This window comes from Protopterus annectens, chromosome 7.part0 (assembly GCF_019279795.1).
Source record: "Protopterus annectens isolate FY-2018-M chromosome 7.part0, PAN1.0, whole genome shotgun sequence".
NCBI classification, from domain to species: Eukaryota; Metazoa; Chordata; order Ceratodontiformes; family Protopteridae; genus Protopterus; species Protopterus annectens.
Genome location: NC_056739.1, coordinates 1,704,362,543 through 1,704,371,002, shown reverse-complemented (window position 1 = coordinate 1,704,371,002; position 8,460 = coordinate 1,704,362,543). Strand labels below are relative to the sequence as shown.

The window sequence follows — 8,460 nt, the reverse complement described above, 5'->3', positions numbered from 1 at the left end:
GCTTAATTTCAACTCTTCCAGAGGGAAAAAAGAAACTCCGAGATAAGGGCCAGTATCTCTGCCAGTTTTAGTAAATTCAGTTACTGGCTAGTAAGTACACTGCCTGGATGCCAGCAAAGAAGAAACTTAAGAGATACTGAAAGAAAATTAACTAGAAAAGGTGAAAAGAAAACACTGACTAGGAAGAATCCTGCAGCTAAAAGCAGTTCAAGCTCCAGCACCGATTCAAGACATGGCTTCCGGTAATTGAGAGGGAAAAATATATCAAATGTGCCCAGAGCTGATTAAAATAAACAAATCACTGAAGGAACATCTCAACTCAAATAACTAAAGGCTGGAAAAAATGGAAGAAGCTTTAAACAGCTATTTAGATGAACCAATAAAACTGCAAAAATCAGAGGTCAAAATGGCGAAAAGGTTGGCTGAGTATGAGACTGCTCAAGAAGAGCCATTTCAAAAAATGGTAATTAGAAGACACAGCATACACATAAAATTTGATTTTCTGCTCTACAGGAGAAACTGGACAGAATAGACTGCATTCATTTTATGAAAACACAAATAAATCCTGCTGTGGAACACCAGTTCAGTTACTTGTTAACTAAAAGGGTGCATCATGTGTATAGTCCAAGCCTAGCTATGAGAAGCAGCCAAGACCTGTATTAGTAAAGATACAATCAAGCTAGCAGAAATAATTGATCCTGACAAAATTGTGGAAGGGTGAAGTACTAAAAACTGCAGACAATAGAGTGTTTCTGGAAAATGATTACTCACCATGCATCAGGCAGAACAGAAGCAAATTTATCCCAGCAATCAGGGAATGTTGAGAAGCAGGTGTGTGAGTCAAGCTGTTGAATCCAGATGTCTTCAGAATATTTTTCCTGGAGTATCTAAGTAATTTTTGGTACAGAACAGGCTAAAGAAGAAATACACAAGTTTGTCCAACAAAAAATTGAGACAAGAAACAGAAGGGGACCCTGCTTCCCATTTTTCTGATAATAAAGCTCATAGAGAGATTTTGCCAGTGAAATCCTTTCCATTGTTCCAAAGGAAAATGCTTCAAAGAAAGAAAAAGCACAGGAGTTGACTAGATGAATCTGGTATCCCTTGGACTTTAACTGGAGCCTGGGGGTGGGGAGATGAAGACAAACAGGAAGACAAGCAGCAACACTGAAATTAGTGAATACATGTGAGATTATAAAGTATTGATTAAGTTACAAGAAAAAGTGGAAAAATTGGATTTTTGGTAATACTGTTAAAATTGTGGGGGACTGAAATGTGTATACACTAGTTCACGTCATTAATGTTTGGAAGGCCCTAAAAGGAAAGGGGAAAACATTTTGTTCTTAACAGTGTTTGTACAGAAAAGTTAATGACAAACTGCATGCTATATAATACAGCATTTTCAGTTACTGCTGTACATAACAATACTGAAGTACACAAATGCCTGTTTTCTTCTTTAATTTTAAGAAATATAGGAATTATCAATATAAAAAGAGAAGAACATCTGGACAAAAGCATATTTAATATGCTGTAATCCTGGGTTGATGAAGTGGGTGTGGGGTGCACTGATTACATGTAGAATTGAGAAGTTTCTCACTTTTACATTAAGAGAATGTCTAGATTAAGAAAGAAGCACTTGGGATAGCCATAACCCCAATTCACCTTTTATTCAAACAGCACCAAAACAAATTAAGAACGCTAAGCACAACCAGTACGTTTTCGTCAGTAACTTCATCAGATAAAGCACCATACCAAACAAATCTCAATAAATACTACAATAAATTAAATCTAATTACTTTAATTGAACCTATCTAATGCATATTTTAATTTCATTAAATTACAAACATTCTGTTGTCCTAATTAAAAACATTAATCAAATAAATCTCTTCCATATAAAAAGTACATATATAACTGACTTAAATATATAAATGGAAGTATTTTATACAGTTATTTATTGTTCTAAATACCCTAGAATACATAAGGTTTTATTAAGTATTTATTACTTAGTTTTTATATGTTTTTAAATATTTGTATATTTCATTAAGGTTTTATATATTTAAGTCAGTTATATACGTACTTTTTATATGAAAGAGATTTGTGACTAGTGTTTTTAATTAGGACAACAGAAGGTTTGTAATTACAACAGAAGGTTTGTAATTTAATGAAATTAAAGTATGCATTAGATAGGTTTAATGGTTCAATTGAAATAATTATATTTACTTTATTGCAGTATTTGAGATTTGTTTGGTATGGTTCTTTATCTGATGAAGTTATTGACAAAAACGTACTGGTTGTGCTCAGTATTGTTTTGGTGCTGTTTGAATAAAAGGTGAATTGGGGTTATGACTATCCGAGTGCTTCTTTCTTGGTTTGAAGTATATTTGGCACTATTTTCCTCCTTATTGACTTGTTTAATGTCTAGATTAAGGACATTGGCTTAATCTAATACGTTTTTTGTGTAAGCAAGTAAATAAGAGAATGCTGAATGTAATGAAAAGTTTTCATTTAGCAAATAAATGTTAGGTTTGAGTGGAAAAGTCTGCAGCTGAAGGCAGCTATACATTTTGTTCTTATGTTTCCATGGAGACAAGCTCACTACATGGGTAGGCAATAAAAAAGTGGCACTTTTTACAGTTAATACTTAATGTTTTCTGAAAATACACAAGCTGCATTTCAAATCTGGGAGGGAACTAAAGTTAAGACAAAAACAGACAGCAATTAGTGTAAGTAGGAGCACAGGCTGTAACATGTCTTGCATGGATAACAGTAATTTTAAGTCAAGTAATGCCAGTTTGTGCAGTTGTTGATTTGTGAGAATTGCTGTATAAAATACCCTTATTTATGAGGTGGGCCATGTACAAAGCCTTCCGTACAACGGCGGCAACATGGTGGTCAAAAGGCAGGTTGCTATCAACCAGCTGCCCAAGACCCTCACGACTGACTGTGTGCTTAGTATGTTATTAATGTAATAATTACGGGGGATACCATTTTCCCCAAAGGGGATAATGATGCATTTCTTGGCATTCAGTTTGAGGCCATGCTTCTGGCACCAGTCATTAGTTTGGGTAACGCCCTCTTGGAGGGTGTTTTTAATGGGTTATGTGCCTGAGTTGGATGGATGGACAACGGCCTGTTTGTAGTTCTGCCACACTGCAAAAACCTCTTCAGCCAGTTTCATGTAAGGCATGCTGGGAAACTGGGAACAGTCAGTCCCTGACAGACCTGTGACATTATGAACACAAAATGTTTGTAAATCTTAGTTTCCTGAAAAAAAAAAAAAAAAAAAAGTCCTCAGATTTGGCCAAGTGTGCACTTCTGTAGCAGTGATCACAATCCACCTACCAATCTGCACAATGGTTACCATCACTGCAACAGCTGGAAGACCCAATTCTTTTCCACCAATTGGAGCCAAAGTTTCTAATTAGAAGTCAAATTGGGCCATGTTGTTACAAGTTTTCTTCACGTTTGGCAGGCATGCAACATGGAACAAGGCCCAGAAGAACATGCTGGCAGCTGCTAACATATCTGACAATGAAGGGGTCAGTCAAAGGTCAGTATGTAAGGCACACGGGCTGGGAAACAGTCAGAGGGTCCTTGGGCCTTTCAGATGCAAAGTGGATCTTTAGTTGCATTTTTAAAGGTCCTCTCACCATGCAGTAGCAGTTCTTTGTGCCAATGTTCCCTTCTATGAAGATTTTTTGGAGGCCAAGTCTTCCCCACACTAGCAAATGGCTTGTCCAATTCTGATGCTTTTAAGATGGCCTCCAGCTTTTTTTGCACCAGCCAGGCTTGGAAAAAGGCTTCTCTACTTCTTTGGGTGTTCCTAGTTAAACCCATACAAACCCAGGGATGTATATTAGATCACCGAATGCTTAGTTAAGCGAACAGTGATTAATCAACCCCATGTAAGCAAAAGCTTACAAAACCGAACTGACAGAACAGCGATTTTTTTTCCAAGGAAAAAAAATGCTGTTCCAACAAAAAAAAATAAAAGCACATTAAAACATGAGATTAAGTGGGGGGCTTTGCCCCCCACACACCCCGTGGAGGGCTGTGCCTCCAACACCCCCCTACTTAAATATACCAACTCTGAGACCGCATTACAGTGCTGAAAATGGCAAAGTACCGAAGCGGCCAAGCAAATTCTTTCCCAGGGAAAAAATTCACTTACATGCCGCTTCAATATTCTGCAGTTTCGGTTTTGTCAGTTCAACCAAGACACATTTGAAAACATGCGTCTTCGGTCTGCTGATAGGAACCCCAAACCCAGCAGTCTCCATAAACTTGGACTCTCATAAGCAGAAAAGGCACTCAGAATCCAAGTACTTACATGGAATCTGACATCTGCAACTTCAAAGGCCTTTCAGGACTGCATAATGCATGCCCTAGGATTGCAGAGATTTCACCAGCAAAAAAGTTAATACAATTTAACAAAAGAAAAGTTTTTCCTGACAAGGACTTAACTTACAAAGAGTTCTGCATCTTGCAGCCATAGGATCAAAACTAGACCAACTGAACACAGACTTTCTCATTGAAATGCAGCATATGCTTGCAGAAAAAAAGACAGAGATAGAGAGAGAAGTAAAGATGGCATGGGCTTGTCCCTTTTATCTAAAATGCAGGCTTGCAATGCTGCATTAGGAAGTTGCCAGTCTGTGCTAGGACATTCATAGAGAGTTGGGCAAACCAGGCAGACATCCAACTGTATGCAAATCCCACATGTAATACAAACAGTGATCCATATGAAAAGCATCAATAAATCTTTATTGAAGCAGTCATTTAACTATAGCATAACCTCCTAGGAAGGGAATGATTCTATACCAAGATGCCAATATATAACCATCTATGCGACTGCCCCATGTTGTTAGCATAAATAGCATCATACCAACATTTAAGGACATGCCTCTCTACCTCAGAAGCTATCTGGGTTAGTCTAACATCATACCCCTTAAGGCCTCATGAGGGATTTTACTTGTCATATCCTTGACTTAAGGCAACCCTGCCTGATACTTGATCATGTATACTATGAAATGCATTGTTCTTATGACCAGTAAAGAGGATGCATGCATATTTGTTCCAAGAGTACAACATTCTGCTTTCCTTGTCATTAGGGAACACACAGCCCAAGAAGCAATGTCAAGAGATACTAGTGCTGGGTCAGTAACCAGGTTTTTAATACAGATATTTACAAGCATTCTGACTGCGGTGGTGGTGCTGCAGTAGCATTGTCGCCTCACAGTAAAACGTTGTCCTGTTCGATTCTCAGCTAGAGCGTCTTCTGTGTGGAGACATGCGTGAACGGGCGTACCTTCGTTGAAGGCTGTGTGTCAGGGCTGGCAACTTGGCATGTAAAAATCTACTGCCAATCATTAGCGGACCAGAGTTCCGCTGTGGCGACCCCTAACCAGGAAAAGCCGAATAACACAACAACATTTACAAGCATTCTGATCCCTGTAAAATCTACTCTTGTCTACTGAAGGCAGAAAGACTTCTATCCAGTTATAAGGATTCACTTTTAAGGGCAGGTAACCTTTGACTTCAAGACCTCTTAGACCCCCCACTTGAAATAATACTTGGGCGGGGGTACGATTTCTCTGAAAAAGATGTACCCAAAGGGAAACTTGATTAAATGTTTTCCTGCCATCTGTGTCATGCCATAAGGTTGAGGAGTAGGGCTGCCAACTTTTCATGTCAAAAATTCTAGACATGTATGTGAAAGCAAAATGTATGGAATTTTGCTACCTACCCCCACCCCACGCAGCCCTTCTAATGTCCCATTACTTGGCTATTTCTCCATTTCTCTCCAGTTGCCATAAACCCTGTTCAAAACTCTGTGTACATACTGCTTTCAGCTTTACTTCTACAAAAATTAGATATTTGGATTTAGTTTAAAACTTATTTCAATTTTTATAGCACAAACAGTGATAAATATTTGCTAAACAAAGCAATACAGTCTCACAATGAAAACAGGCTTAGCATTAAAACTTCTCTGCCTTTGAAACTCACACTTACTAAAACAGCACTGAAACCCACAGTCAAATATCAGTCAATATGCACAATCGCTGCAGAAGTAAGTCATCTGAATAATTCTGATCTGTAATGAAAAGGTTGCTGCTAGAAAACAACTTTATATTTCAGTGTTTCATCTAAAAATTCAGTGTCTGATGCCCTTGAAGAATAAATTGCCTACGTTACATTAAAAAAATGGTAAGCTGGTAATATTGCAAAACAGAATGGGTGGCACACTGAAAACAGTTTCATGGTTACTAGGCATCTCATCCAAAGGAGGACATACTCAGGACTGCAGCACCCCACCCCATTAAAATACAGCCCAGTTATCAGCAATCTATCTACATGCCGTGGGAGTAGAACCCACAGCCTTCTGCATCAAAACACAAGTATGCTATCCATTGTGCTACTAACACTGATTTGAAATTCTCTACCACAATAGTGACACCATTTGCTAAACAAAACAGTTGCACATTGTAAACAGACTTAGCATGATCAGCAATAAACTTCTTTTCCCTTGAACTTCATAATTCCTTGAAAATGTACTTGAACCTAAATTCCTTGAAAAATGTACTTGAAACTCAGTTCTTTGAAAAATGTAGCTTGGTAGTTGGGGTAGAGTATTCAGGCTCTTGTTTCCTGAAGGGGAGATGTATGCTAGGATGTGTACCTTACACAGACAGGGTTAATGTTGGAAATGTCCTTGAACTGTAACACATGGCAACCAGAAGGTACAGATTAACACATGCATGACAATTATTCCCACTAAGTGTTTGAAAAATAACACTTAAAATGCAGACTAGTAAATGGAAAGTGATAGTTTCCAATATTCTGTTGTAACTGCATACTCTGATAAATAACCTAAATGCATTACAATACTCAGAAAACAAAACAGCACAGCATACACAATGTTATATTAAACACACCCAAAATAGCTCACATACAGCAAATGTAGAAAGTAGTGTAAATGGAATGCGATGACCTGCAATACTCAATCAATTGTAGCAGAGGTCCACCGTTAAGTCTGTTCTAACAGTAACACTTCAAACAATAAGTCAGTGTGGATATTAACCTGGAAATTTCATCCATATGGTAACACCCACCAAAGAAAACTAACAAAGTAAATCAAACTGACATACTGTCCAACCAGTTTCCGTAGTGTAGGTTAAGATTTTAATGCTGCATTTATTAAAATATGGCCAACAGCTAAAGGAGACCTTACCTACAGGTTACATGTAGTAAAGCACTGAAGATACTATACACACACACACTTTCAAAGGCCAGACAATCTGGAAGATAAAATAAATGCACACACACTAAAAGACTTTCAAAGGCCAGACAATCTGGAAGATAAAATAAATGCCAAGAAACATGAAAATGTCTGTACAGTTACCCTCTTACCTCAAACCGACAAAGTTCCTTCCTCCTCTAACTAGAATAAAGTCGCTCTTTAAGCCATTTGACGCAATTATAAATTTCTAAAGGTATACAAATCATTTACCTAAATAATGACTATGTCAGTAAACATCCACCACCTAGCACTCTCTCATGCACACAGACACACGCCTACCTCTCACTTGACTGGTAGTGGTCTGTTGGCTCAGACCAAACGTCTTCTGGATTTCAAATTCTGCGCGTGTGGAAGACAAAAACAATCGGTCGCACAGACGCAACAGGTGTTTGCAACTTGTTTTCATCTTCCGTGCAACCGACGCAAAGGGTGTTCTTAAAGAAGAACGCCCTAAAAACAGAAAATATTTTAATTAAAAAAAAATAATCTTCCTAGGTGCACCACAATTGATTATATTTTTTCCAGACAATATGCTGCAGTCTCAGTTTTCTAGAAAGTGTTCCTTAATTCTGGACAGTTGGGAATAATTCTAGATGGTTGGCAACCCTAATGAGGAGATCTGTGTCAGAATATCCCAAGTCTTCCTCATCTAAGTTTGAGTCTAAGAAATCTGCAGCAAAGTCTTCCTCTTTCTTTTGGCTGAGTGACTCCAGAAGATGATTCCTCGACCAATGAAGGAATAATTGTGGGTCATATAACCATTTCTTCCTCAATATGATTTTCAGAAATTAAAAGGGTTTTTTTCTTTTTTTTTTTTTTACTGTCCATCCTTGTGGTACAGAGTTGAAGGTTCTTTTCAATGAGTGTGTATGTGTACAAAAAACAAACACTAAGGACAGACAATATGCAGCTTCTCGAACAAGGATGGTTGGGTTCTTATGGTACAACTAAGCAGACCTCTAGAACAAGCACCTGGGAACAAGCGTCTCTTCTGGATGTCTCAACTACTTCTAAGTGGACCTGAATGGAAGCATTCTTACTTTCTTTCTCTCTCTGGAGTGCTATGACAGGTAGGGTTTCTAGCTGTAGAAGACAAAGGGTGAGTAAGGTGAAACCTTACTAGGATAAAACAGTCACTTTCCCCTCAATGACTCATTAAC

At 38.1% G+C, this 8,460-nt stretch overlaps 1 protein-coding gene across 1 annotated transcript in view; it reads right to left on the bottom strand.

Moving 5' to 3' along the window:
• Nucleotides 1-8,460, bottom strand: part of LOC122807180 (actin-related protein 2) — a 421,099-nt gene that overhangs the window by 24,098 nt on the left and 388,541 nt on the right. The window lies entirely within an intron of this gene.